The sequence below is a fragment of the Manis pentadactyla genome, chromosome 13 (genome assembly GCF_030020395.1).
Source record: "Manis pentadactyla isolate mManPen7 chromosome 13, mManPen7.hap1, whole genome shotgun sequence".
Taxonomy (NCBI): Eukaryota; Metazoa; Chordata; class Mammalia; order Pholidota; family Manidae; genus Manis; species Manis pentadactyla.
In genome coordinates, this window is record NC_080031.1 from 8,718,168 (window position 1) to 8,731,369 (window position 13,202).

Sequence of the window (13,202 nt, forward strand, 5' to 3'; positions counted from 1 at the left end):
ATTTGTCCTTTTCTGATTTATTTCACTTAGTATAATACCCTCAAGGTCTGCCCATATATATCTTTTTAATCACAGAACTTCTCTGACATTGGACAGTAAGGGTTATGGCATTATAGGCATATAACCTTAATTTACCTTTTAAAAATATATTTGGTGGAAATATTTCTGAACTGTATCACATACGTTCCTATATTCTTGCACACAATAAGCAAAAGTTTAGCTTCTCACGACTTAGGGTTACATCAATAGTGTTGGCCCCTGAACAAGATAACCCCCTTTGCTTTTGGGGGACTTGATATGCTTTTGTCTGTGGCCATTTCTGCAGATGTCACTGCCAGCCATATGTCTCCTCCGTCTCTACTGTCAGTCCTCCACTACAGATATCGGATGTGCAACCAACTCACTTGGGTTACACAGAAATCCACAGACCTGGAGGTGATTCCATCCTCTGGTGAAGCGGAAAGGAAAGAATACAAGCTCTGCGAAATCTGTTTTCTGCCTGTTTTCCACTGCTTCCATCTAGGTTCACAGCTCCACTACAAACACTTGCTAGAAGCCAAGACTGGGTGAGTGAAATGTCACTGCACTGTGAGGACCTAAGTCGGAATCGCTGGCTTTGGTGAAGGAGATACGGTCGACACTGTACAAGGAGGTCTCTTGGAGCATCCATTTGACACAGTAGAGCCCGACCACAGGCTAGGCTGTTTCCCCAGAGGTGTGCCCATTGGTGTTATAGGGGAGGTAAGGCTGACCCCAGAGAATTCCCAGCTGTGTATATATGGAGCCAAACAAATGCTAGGCAGCAAAGCAGAGCCATGCCTTTCGTCCATGGGGTCAAGGAGAACTGAAAGCTTAAACCTGCCCCACCCCACCTTCTCTGTTACCTGATCCTGCTCAATGCAGATCCAGTATATTGACAACTTAGTTTGGCCTCTCCACTTTATTAGACACTAGAGGAACACAAAGATGAATAAGGAACCCCCAGCTGAGTAGGGGAACACAGAGAAGCAAACAGATGAGTAAAGAATAAGGCAGATTGGGGGCAATGCGGGAGATGAAGCGAGCTGCTTTAGACGCACAAAGGGAGCAACTGATTTCTTAACAGCTTCGATGCACAAAGAACTGTACATATTTAATGTGTACAATTTGATGAGTTTGGACCTATGCAAACATGTGATCCCATCACCACAAGCAGGGTAACAGACATATCTAACACCTCCCAGAGTGTCCTGGGTCCCTTTGTTTTGTTTTTTGTGTGGGTGCGTCAAGAACACTTACCGTGCAATCTCCCTTCTTAACAAAGCTTGAAAAGCACAAAGCCATATTGTTATTTGTAGGTACTGTGTCGCACAGCACATCTCTGGAACTTACTCATCTCGCATAATTCAAAACTTGATACCCGTTGAACAATCTCCCGTTTCCCTCACCTGCCACCAACCCCTGGCAACCACTGTCGTAGTCTCCGCTTCTATGAATTTGACTATTTCATATACCTCTTGTCAAGGACATTTTTGCAGCATTTTCCTCCTGTGACTGGCTTGTCTCATTTAGCATAATGTCCTCCAGGTTCATCTGTGTAGACAGGATTTCCATCTGAAGGCTGAATAATATTCCATAAATATACTACGTTGTCTTTATCCATTCAACTTTCAAAGGACTCTTGGGTTGTTTCCATATCTTGGCCACATGACTAAGGCTGCAGTGAGAGAGCAGACAGCTCTTCAAGATTCTGACTACAATTCTTTTGAATATGTGCCCAGAAGTGGGACTGAGGAAAAACTAATTTTTGATAGGGAAGCAGAGAAGTCTCACAGAGGAGGTGATACTGGGGCTTGATCCTGAGGAATGAGAAAGATTCTGATTCACACCAAAGGAAGGGAAGGCACGGGAAACTGAGGGAAAAGCATGAATGGAAACTTGGGGATCGAAAACTGCGTGGACGTGTCACGACTATCATCCTATGGGGCCACCACAACCTCTGAAGCGTGGAAGGATGGAGAGCCAGAGAGGCCTAAATAAAGTGGCGAGTGAAGCTGACAAGGGATCCTGGATTTGGTCTTTCAAGCTTAAAATCATTTCCCAGATGGTGAAACGCTTTGGCTGGTTTCAGGGAGGAGAAAGTGCCATCTGCTCCGATGGCCACTGTGGGGACTGTACATAGGGGTGAGGAGGGGGCAGAGCTGTGCAGACACGTGGGGAGACTGTTTCAGGTGTCCCCATGGGAGAAGAGGTTGGGAGACACTGGAAATGTCCCTCTGCCTTTTGCGTAGATAGAAGTATTTGGAAGAACCATCTTTCTTAGGACTCAGTGCAAGATGATGCGGAAGGGGCCACGATCTCGGCGGAGGCGACTCAGGCCTGCAGCCCGTGTTGGAGCCTCCTCCATGGACTCCAGGCCCTTTGCCGCCTGGAGGGAGCTCCCCTCACTCCAACCTGACTGTCTGTGTCCCTCCAAAATTCACATGTTAAACCCTAATCCCCAGTGTGATGGTATTAGGAGGTGGGACCTTTTAGGAGGGGATCGGGTCATAAGGAGTAAGATTGGCACCTAATAAAGGAGGCCTCAACGAACACCCCAGCCCTTCCCGCCAGGTGAGGGCACAGCCAGAAGACAGCCTGCCTGTGAACCAGAAAGCAGGCTTCCTCGACATCTAATCTGCCAAAGCTTTGATCTTGGATTCCCCACCCTCAGAACCATGAGAAATAAATGCTTTTCGTTTCAGCCACCCCGCCTATAGTATTTTCTGTAATAGCTGTCCACCCTGGCTGAGGAGCTGACCACCTCTACTGACCGTGGCTGATCAACTCCATGAATTCGCAGCATTCAGAACTGCACTTGGCACAAAACCAGTGTTACAATGGCGTTGGCGTGGTCTTCCTGCCCTCTGGGCCCCCTCTTCCTGACGTACGGGTGGTGTGCAAGGACCTGAGTCCAAGCCACTGGCCCCAGTGTTTCAGCACATCACCACTCTGAGCCCAATCTTGCCCAGCTGAGTTGGACCCAGGGGCCCCCCACTGGCTCCTTTTTCTTGGGTAAAATAGGCTTCCAACAGCCCCATAGACTCAGTGTTGATTAGGCCATTCCCACAGCACCTGGATGACCCCCAAGTCAGGGCCCACAGCATGCCCAAGTGGTCTCTGGACTCTCTCAGTTTGAGAGCTCAGTATTTCTTTCCCACATGGCTCTCTTCTCTCTGTCTGCATTCCTCTCTGCAACAAGAATGAGGTTCTAAACCACCATGCCCTCTGCATTAATTATCTATTGCTGTCTATTAAAAACTTAAACAGAGGCTGGCAACAATAGCGATGGTCTGTGCTTATTATTTCTCCTGGTCCTGGAGTTTGAAGGCGCTCGGCGAGCACGCTCAGTAGCTGGGTCTGGGGTCAACTGAAGCCTGGCTCACTCACATGCCCGGTGCCTGGACTGGGAAGACTCCAATGGCCAGGACTTCCTGGGCAGCCTCTGTTTATATGGTCTCTGCCTGGGGTCCCTCCAGTGCAGCGGCTGCAAGAGAAACAGGCCTCTATTCTTTTTGTTTCCCCACTGCCGCCCCGGCCCCACCACACCCCACTGGTACCCAGACTTTTTCATGGGGACCCAGAACTCCAAGGTCAAGATCCCTGAGAGAGGGCGGGGGGCGGAAGATGGCGGCGTGAGTAGAGCAGCGGAAATCTCCTCCCAAAACAACATGTATCTATGAAAATATAACAAAGACAACCCTTCCTAGAATAAAGACCAGAGGACACAGGACAATATCCAGACCACATCCGCACCTGAGAGAACCCAGCGCCTCGCGAAGGGGGTAAGATACAAGCCCCGGCCCCGCGGGAGCCGAGCGCCCCTCCCCCCAGCTCCCGGCGGGAGAAGAGCAGGCAGAGCGGGAGGGAGACGGAGCCCAGGGCTGCCGAGCACCCAGCCCCTGCCATCCGGGCCAGAGTGCAGGGCCCTCGATACTGGGAAAACAGGGCAGCAAGAACAGTGAGCAGGCACTGGAGGCTGGGCGACAGAGGACATAAGAAAAGCGCGCGACCATTTTTTTTTTTTTTTTTCTTTTTTTCTGCTTTGTTTTGGCGAGCACTTTTTGGAAGTCTTAAAGGGACAGGGACCCCAATATTAGGGAAACAGGGCAGAAAGACCGGTGAGCAGAGGCCTGAGGCTGGCACCAGAGAATAAAGAAAAACGAACGACCACCTTTTTTTTTTTAATTAAAAATTTTTTTTTTTTTAATTAAAAAAATTTTTTTTCTTGTTTTTTTTTGTGGTCGTTGTTTTGTTTTGGCGGGTGCTTTTTGGAAGTCTTAAAGGGGCAGGGCGGGTCACTTAATCCAGAGGTAGGGAATCCGGGATCTCTGGGCACCCTAACCCCTGGGCTGCAGGGAGCAGGGAGGCCCCTTACGGAGATAAATAGCCTCCCAGCAGCTCCTGCTCCAACGCGAATCCACCATTTTGGAGTAGCTGCCCGAGCCAGGCCACGCCCACAGCAACAGCGGAGATTAACTCCATAGCAGCCGGGCAGGAAGCAGAAACCCTGTCTGCGCGCAGCTGCGCAGCACAAGCCACTAGAGGCCGCTGTTCTCCCAGGAGAGGAGGGCCACAAACCAGCAAGAAAGGAAGTCCTTCCAGCCGTCACTGGTCCCAGTTCTGCAGACTATTCCTATCACCATGAAAAGGCAAAGCTACAGGCCGACAAAGATCACAGAGACAACACCAGAGAAGGAGACAGACCTAACCAGTCTTCCTGACAAAGAATTCAAAATAAGAATCATAAACATGCTGACAGAGATGCAGAGAAATACGCAAGAGAAATGGGATGAAGTCCGGAGGGAGATCACAGATGCCAGAAAGGAGATCGCAGAAATGAAACAAACTCTGGAAGGGTTTATAAGCAGAATGGATAGAATGCAAGAGGCCATTGATGGAATTGAAATCAGAGAACAGGAACGCATGGAAGCTGACATAGAGAGAGACAAAAGGATCTCCAGGAATGAAACAATATTAAGAGAACTGTGTGACCAATCTAAAAGGAGCAATATCCGTATTATAGGGGTCCCAGAAGAAGAAGAGAGAGGCAAAGAGATGGAAAGTATCTTAGAAGAAATAATTGCTGAAAACTTCCCCACACTGGGGGAGGAAGTAATCAAACAGACCACGGAAATACACAGAACCCCCAACAGAAAGGATCCAAGAAGGGCAACACCAAGACACATAATAATTAAAATGGCAAAGATCAAGGACAAGGAAAGAGTGTTAAAGGCAGCTAGAGAGAAAAAGGTCACCTATAAAGGGAAACCCATCAGGCTAACGTCAGATTTCTCAACAGAAACCCTACAGGCCAGAAGAGAATGGCATGATATATTCAATACAATGAAACAGAAGGGCCTTGAACCAAGGATACTGTATCCAGCACGACTATCATTCAAATATGATGGTGGGATTAAACAATTCCCAGACAAACAAAAGCTGAGGGAATTTGCTTTCCACAAACCACCTCTACAGAACATCTTACAGGGACTGCTCTAGATGGGAGCACTCCTAGAAAGAGCACAGCACAAAACACCCAACATATGAAGAATCGAGGAGGAGGAACAAGAAGGGAGAGAAGAAAAGAATCTCCAGACAGTGTATATAACAGCTCAATAAGCGAGCTAAGTTAGGCAGTAAGATACTAAAGAGGCTAACCTTGAACCTTTGGTAACCACGAATTTAAAGCCTGCAATGGCAATAAGTACATATCTTTCAATAGTCACCCTAAATGTTAATGGGTTGAATGCACCAATCAAAAGACACAGAGTAACAGAATGGATAAAAAAGCAAGACCCATCTATATGCTGCTTACAAGAAACTCACCTCAAACCCAAAGACATGTACAGACTAAAAGTCAAGGGATGGAAAAACATATTTCAAGCAAACAACAGTGAGAAGAAAGCAGGGGTTGCAGTACTAATATCAGACAAAATAGACTTCAAAACAAAGAAAGTAACAAGAGATAAAGAAGGACACTACATAATGATAAAGGGCTCAGTCAAACAAGAGGATATAACCATTCTAAATATATATGCACCCAACACAGGAGCACCAGCATATGTGAAACAAATACTAACAGAACTAAAGGGGGATATAGACTGCAATGCATTCATTCTAGGAGACTTCAACACACCACTCACCCCAAAGGATAGATCCACCGGGCAGAAAATAAGTAAGGACACGGAAGCACTGAACAACACAGTAGAGCAGATGGACCTAATAGACATCTATAGAACTCTACATCCAAAAGCAGCGGGATATACATTCTTCTCAAGTGCACATGGAACATTCTCCAGAATAGACCACATACTAGGCCACAAAAAGAGCCTCAGAAAATTCCAAAAGATTGAAATCCTACCAACCAACTTTTCAGACCACAAAGGCATAAAACTAGAAATAAACTGTACAAAGAAAGCAAAGAGGCTCACGAACAAATGGAGGCTTAACAACACGCTCCTAAATAATCAATGGATCAATGACCAAATCAAAATGGAGATCCAGCAATATATGGAAACAAATGACAACAACAACACTAAGCCCCAACTTCTGTGGGACACAGCAAAAGCAGTCTTAAGAGGAAAGTATATAGCAATCCAAGCATATTTAAAAAAGGAAGAGCAATCCCAAATGAATGGTCTAATGTCACAATTATCGAAATTGGAAAAAGAAGAACAGATGAGGCCTAAGGTCAGCAGAAGGAGGGACATAATAAAGATCAGAGAAGAAATAAATAAAATTGAGAAGAATAAAACAATAGCAAAAATCAATGAAACCAAGAGCTGGTTCTTCGAGAAAATAAACAAAATAGATAAGCCTCTAGCCAGACTTATTAAGAAGAAAAGAGAGTCAACACAAATCAACAGTATCAGAAACGAGAAAGGAAAAATCACGACGGACCCCACGGAAATGCAAAGAATTATTGGAGAATACTATGAAAACCTATATGCTAACAAGCTGGGAAACCTAGGAGAAATGGACAACTTCCTAGAAAAATATAACCTTCCAAGATTGACCCAGGAAGAAACAGAAAATCTAAACAGACCAATTACCAGCAACGAAATTGAAGAGGTAATCAAAAAACTACCAAAGAACAAAACCCCCGGGCCAGATGGATTTACCTCGGAATTTTATCAGACATACAGGGAAGACATAATACCCATTCTCTTTAAAGTTTTCCAAAAAATAGAGGAGGAGGGGATACTCCCAAACTCATTCTATGAAGCTAACATCACCCTAATACCAAAACCAGGCAAAGACACCACCAAAAAAGAAAACTACAGACCAATATCCCTGATGAACGTAGATGCAAAAATACTCAACAAAATATTACCAAACCGAATTCAAAAATACATCAAAAGGATCATACACCATGTCCAAGTGGGATTCATCCCAGGGATGCAAGGATGGTACAACATTCGAAAGTCCATCAACATCATCCACCACATCAACAAAAAGAAAGACAAAAACCACATGATCATCTCCATAGATGCTGAAAAAGCATTTGACAAAGTTCAACATCCATTCATGTTAAAAACTGTCAGCAAAATGGGAATAGAGGGCAAGTACCTCAACATAATAAAGGCCATCTATGATAAACCCACAGCCAACATTATATTGAACAGCGAGAAGCTGAAAGCATTTCCTCTGAGATCGGGAACTAGACAGGGATGCCCACTCTCTCCACTGTTATTTAACATAGTACTGGAGGTCCTAGCCACGGCAATCAGACAAAATAAAGAAATACAAGGAATCCAGATTGGTAAAGAAGAAGTTAAACTGTCACTATTTGCAGATGACATGATACTGTACATAAAAAACCCTAAAGACTCCACCCCAAAACTACTAGAACTGATATCGGAATACAGCAAAGTTGCAGGATACAAAATCAACACACAGAAATCTGTGGCTTTCCTATATACTAACGATGAACCAACAGAGAGAGAAATCAGGAAAACAACTCCATTCACAATTGCATCAAAAAAAATAAAATACCTAGGAATAAACCTAACCAAAGAAGTGAAAGACTTATACTCTGAAAACTACAAGTCACTCTTAAGAGAAATTAAAGGGGACACTAACAGATGGAAACTCATCCCATGCTCGTGGCTAGGAAGAATTAATATCGTTAAAATGGCCATCCTGCCCAAAGCAATATACAGATTTGATGCAATCCCTATGAAACTACCAGCAACATTCTTCAATGAACTGGAACAAATAATTCAAAAATTCATATGGAAACACCAAAGACCCCGAATAGCCAAAGCAATCCTGAGAAAGAAGAATAAAGTAGGGGGGATCTCACTCCCCAACTTCAAGCTCTACTATAAAGCCATAGTAATCAAGACAATTTGGTACTGGCACAAGAGCAGAGCCACAGACCAATGGAACAGACTAGAGAATCCAGACATTAACCCAGACATATATGGTCAATTAATATTTGATAAAGGAGCCATGGACATACAATGGCGAAATGACAGTCTCTTCAACAGGTGGTGCTGGCAAAACTGGACAGCTACATGTAGGAGAATGAAACTGGACCACCGTCTAACCCCATATACAAAAGTAAACTCAAAATGGATCAAAGACCTGAATGTAAGCCATGAAACCATTAAACTCCTGGAAGAAAACATAGGCGAAAACCTCTTAGACATAAACATGAGTGACCTCTTCTTGAACATATCTCCCCGGGCAAGGAAAACAACAGCAAAAATGAGTAAGTGGGACTATATTAAGCTGAAAAGCTTCTGTACAGCAAAAGACACCATCAATAGAACAAAAAGGATCCCTACAGTATGGGAGAATATATTTGAAAATGACACATCCGATAAAGGCTTGACGTCCAGAATATATAAGGAGCTCTCACGCCTCAACAAACAAAAAACAAATAACCCAATTAAAAAATGGGCAGAGGAACTGAACAGACAGTTCTCCAAAAAAGAAATACAGATGGCCAACAGACACATGAAAAGATGCTCCACATCGCTAATTATCAGAGAAATGCAAATTAAAACTACAATGAGGTATCACCTCACACCAGTAAGGATGGCTGCCATCCAAAAGACAAACAACAACAAATGTTGGCGAGGCTGTGGAGAAAGGGGAACCCTCCTACACTGCTGGTGGGAATGTAAGTTAGTTCAACCATTGTGGAAAGCAGTATGGAGGTACATCAAAATGCTCAAAACAGACTTACCATTTGACCCAGGAATTCCACTCCTAGGAATTTACCCTAAGAATGCAGCAATCAAGTTTGAGAAAGACAGATGCACCCCTATGTTTATTGCAGCACTATTTACAATAGCCAAGAATTGGAAGCAACCTAAATGTCCATCAATAGATGAATGGATAAAGAAGATGTGGTACATATACACAATGGAATACTACTCAGCTATAAGAAAAGGGCAAATCCAATCATTTGCAGCAACATGGATGGAGCTGGAGGGTATTATGCTCAGTGAAACAAGCCAAGCGGAGAAAGAGAAATACCAAATGATTTCACTTATCTGTGGAATATAAGAACAAAGGAAAAACTGAAGGAACAAAACAGCAGCAGAATCACAGAACTCAAGAATGGACTAACAGGTACCAAAGGGAAAGGGACTGGGGAGGATGGGTGGGTAGGGAGGGATAAGGGGGGGAGAAGTAGGGGGGTATTAAGATTAACATGCATGGGGGGGTAGGAGAAAAGGGAGGGCTGTACAACACAGAGAAGGCAAGTAGTGATTCTACAACATTTTGCTATGCTGATGGACAGTGACTGTAAAGGGGTTTATAGGGGAGACCTGGTATAGGGGAGAGCCTAGTAAACATAATATTCGTCATGTAAGTGTAGATTAGTGATAGCAAAAAAAAAAAAAAAAAAAAAAGGGCAGTTCCTGTGTCGTAACCTCCAACGAGTTCTACACAAGGGTATAAAGGGCATATAAAAGTGTAGGCAAAGGGTCTGTTTGTGTTTATACAGAGGATCAAAGCCTAATTGGGCTACCCCGAAAATGAACTAAGATACGATATGAAAAAGAACTTCCAACATCTGCACCCTCTGGAAGACTCATGCCAGAAGATGATCATCAAAAAACCCCAACAAAGATCCACGCACTGCTACAGCTGTAGATGCACTCATCCCACCAGTTCCTGGACCTGCCATGGGAATGAGGAAGGAGATATCTAAGCTGGCCTGTGCATACAGTAAAACAACAAAATTGGACTGGATCTATACTGTTGGAACTCAACCAAGAATTTGGAGAAGTGCAAATTGTAGCGCTCCAAAGTCTTACAACTACAAACTATTTATTGTTAAAAGAACATATGGCATGTGAACAGTCCCCAGGAATGGGTTGTTTTAATTTGTCTGATTTCTCTCAGACTGTTCAAGTTCATTTGGACAATATCCACCATATCATAGATAAGTTTTCACAAATGCCTAAGGTGCCTAACTGGTTTTCTTGGTTTCACTGCAGATGGCTGGTAATTACAGATATGCTTTGGTTATGTAACTATACTCCTATTATGTTAATGTGTGTGTGCAATTTAAGTAGTAGCTTAAAACCTATACATGCTGAAGTTACTCTACAAGAAGATATATCAAAGAAATAATCAATCTTCCCATGTTTTCTTCCGCCTGCTACTTCTATAGCTTTTCTTCTTCCTTCCTAATTACAACCCTTAAATAGAATTCGTGCCTCATATCAAATTTACCGAGTATCATAATTCTTCTAAGTGGTAAAGATACCTCAAGACAAATGCTGGGCATAGAAGCCACAGGGCATAAATATGCAAAGAAGTAAAAAGCTAACTTTTTCAAACAATAAGGCTTCTCTCTCACTTACCAACTTCACATTTCCCTGTATGGCCCCGGAAGATGACTGGTTAGCCAGAGACGGGTAAGATTCCTCAAGGGAGGAACAACCTAAGACAGGCACAGTCGCAGGGGGGCCATCAGGTGAGAAATTGGGGGTCAACAGAGGTGAGGCTTAGAACCTCACCCCCCCGTTCTGAGAGAAATCTTCTGCATACGTGGATGTTTTATTGCCCTTGTCTAGCTTGGATTAACACATAGTCTACAGGCACACACCTGATCATCTACATGTGCTCTCTTACAACACTAAACTATGTTTTCTACCTTTATCTTGTATCTACCTACCACTTCAGCATTTTATTAAAAATAATAATAATAAAGAGAGAAATGTGGTATCCACATATAAATCAAGTATAAAAACCAAATGAGTATTCATATTTGAACTGACTGTTTAGAGTTCATAATGCATGAGCAAAACCGAAAGTTTCTGTGATGACTGCCCTTGTACTGTTCACTATGTAACTTATTCATTATGTAAGAATTTGTTCTCCATGTAAGAACTTGTTTGTTATGCCTCAGAAGATTGGAGACTGATGAAAATTAGGCTTGGGGTGGATTAATGATTGTGCATTGAGCATTGACTCCCCTATACAGAATTTTATTGTCGTTAACAACCATTTGATCAATAAATATGAGAGATGCCCTCACAAAAAAAAAAAAAAAAAAAAAAAAAAAAAGGACAGACTTCCAATGGTAAAATAAATTAGTAACCGGGATGTAATGTATAGCATAAGGAATATAGTCAAGATATTGTAACAGCCTGGTAGGGTGATAGCTGGAACCTAGAATTATGTATATAAATGTTCTACCACTGTGTTGTACACTTGAAACTCATGTAATGTAATACTGTGTGTCAACTACCCTTCAATAAAAAATAATTATTAAAAAAAAAAAAAAAAAAAAAAAAGATCCCTGAGAGAAAGCCAGTTGGAAGCTATGTTGTCTGCCCTGAGCTACCCTCAGAAATCATTCAGTGCCATTTCCACCACTTCCTATTCAACAGAACCGAGTCACCAAGTCTGGTCCACATTCAAGAGGAAGAGAATTTGGCTGTGTGAACCTAGAAGGGAACAATGAAAGAGTCTCTGTCAAGAGTTTAACTAAGCTGCTCCACGGGGGTGGGGGTGCTGCCTCAGCATCCATTCTGCTCGGCCAAGCACCTGCCGGGACCTTAAGCTGACACTGACCCGTCCTAAAGCGAGTGTCTTAGATAACAGCCCTGGGGGTTAAAAGCAAATTAAGTTCCTGATATGACTTCTGCAGCAGCTCTTGTGAGAACAGTTTCCCTTCCCCGCCCCCCAGGGCCTTCCCCTAGCGTGCTCCCTGGAGCTTACCAAAACCTCACACTTTCTGGGTTGAACTGACCCATCAGTTTTGCTCAAGAACCCCAAAGAACTTTCTCCACAGGCACGAATGAGGACATGTGCACTAGGTCCTGCCACTCTCTGCCCGCTCCAGCCCTGACCTCCCGTGTAACCCTTCCAGGACCTAAAAGTAATAAACTTCTCTATTTCTAACTTCCCTTGTGGCCTTTTTTGACTGCACCTCACCACCTGATACTGGGGGCCCTACTTAAATATTAATTTTGCAAAGGCACAGCACTGTCACAGACTTCGCAGGCTTATTCTAAAACTATGAGACCATTGACCATCCATCCGCTGTGCTCCATTGCTCTCGGGATGGAATTCAAGCTCCTCAGCCAGCTCTCCAAGCCCTCCATGGTCTGGGCACTGTCTGGCTGTTGGTTTTCAGTCTCATCAGCCCACGCCCCTGCTCATCACCTCATACCTAAGCTCCAGTCACTCTTGGGGCCCCGACAGAACATGCCAGGCCCTGGCCCACTTCCACGCTTTGGGACATGGATGCTCCCGTGGCCTAAAATGCCCCTTTCTCCCATTGCACCAGCACCCCAACAAAGCTTATTTAAAATCATTCACAATGTAGGTCTGGAGAGGCTCCTTCTGGTCATCATCCCATCCTGTGGGTTTGGTACCAGTCTCAGTGGCCTCATTTTGGACGTATGCAACTTGATAACCAACACTGGCCCCCTGCAGTGTCTGCCTCATGCTTGTGTGCGTCCTCCGCCTCACAGCACTCTCGCTGAGCACGTGCATGGCATCTTGTCCATTGCCTCCTAGCTCCTACAAGAACCAGCATTTGTAGGCCCTCAAAACATGATTAGTGAATGAGTGAGAGTCAAGGGTCTTCAAGAATTCTGCTATGGTACCTAGAATTTAGACATATATTAAGATAGATGATAGGTAGATTAGATAGATATAGATAGACAGATATAGATAGATAGATAGATAGATAGATAGATAGA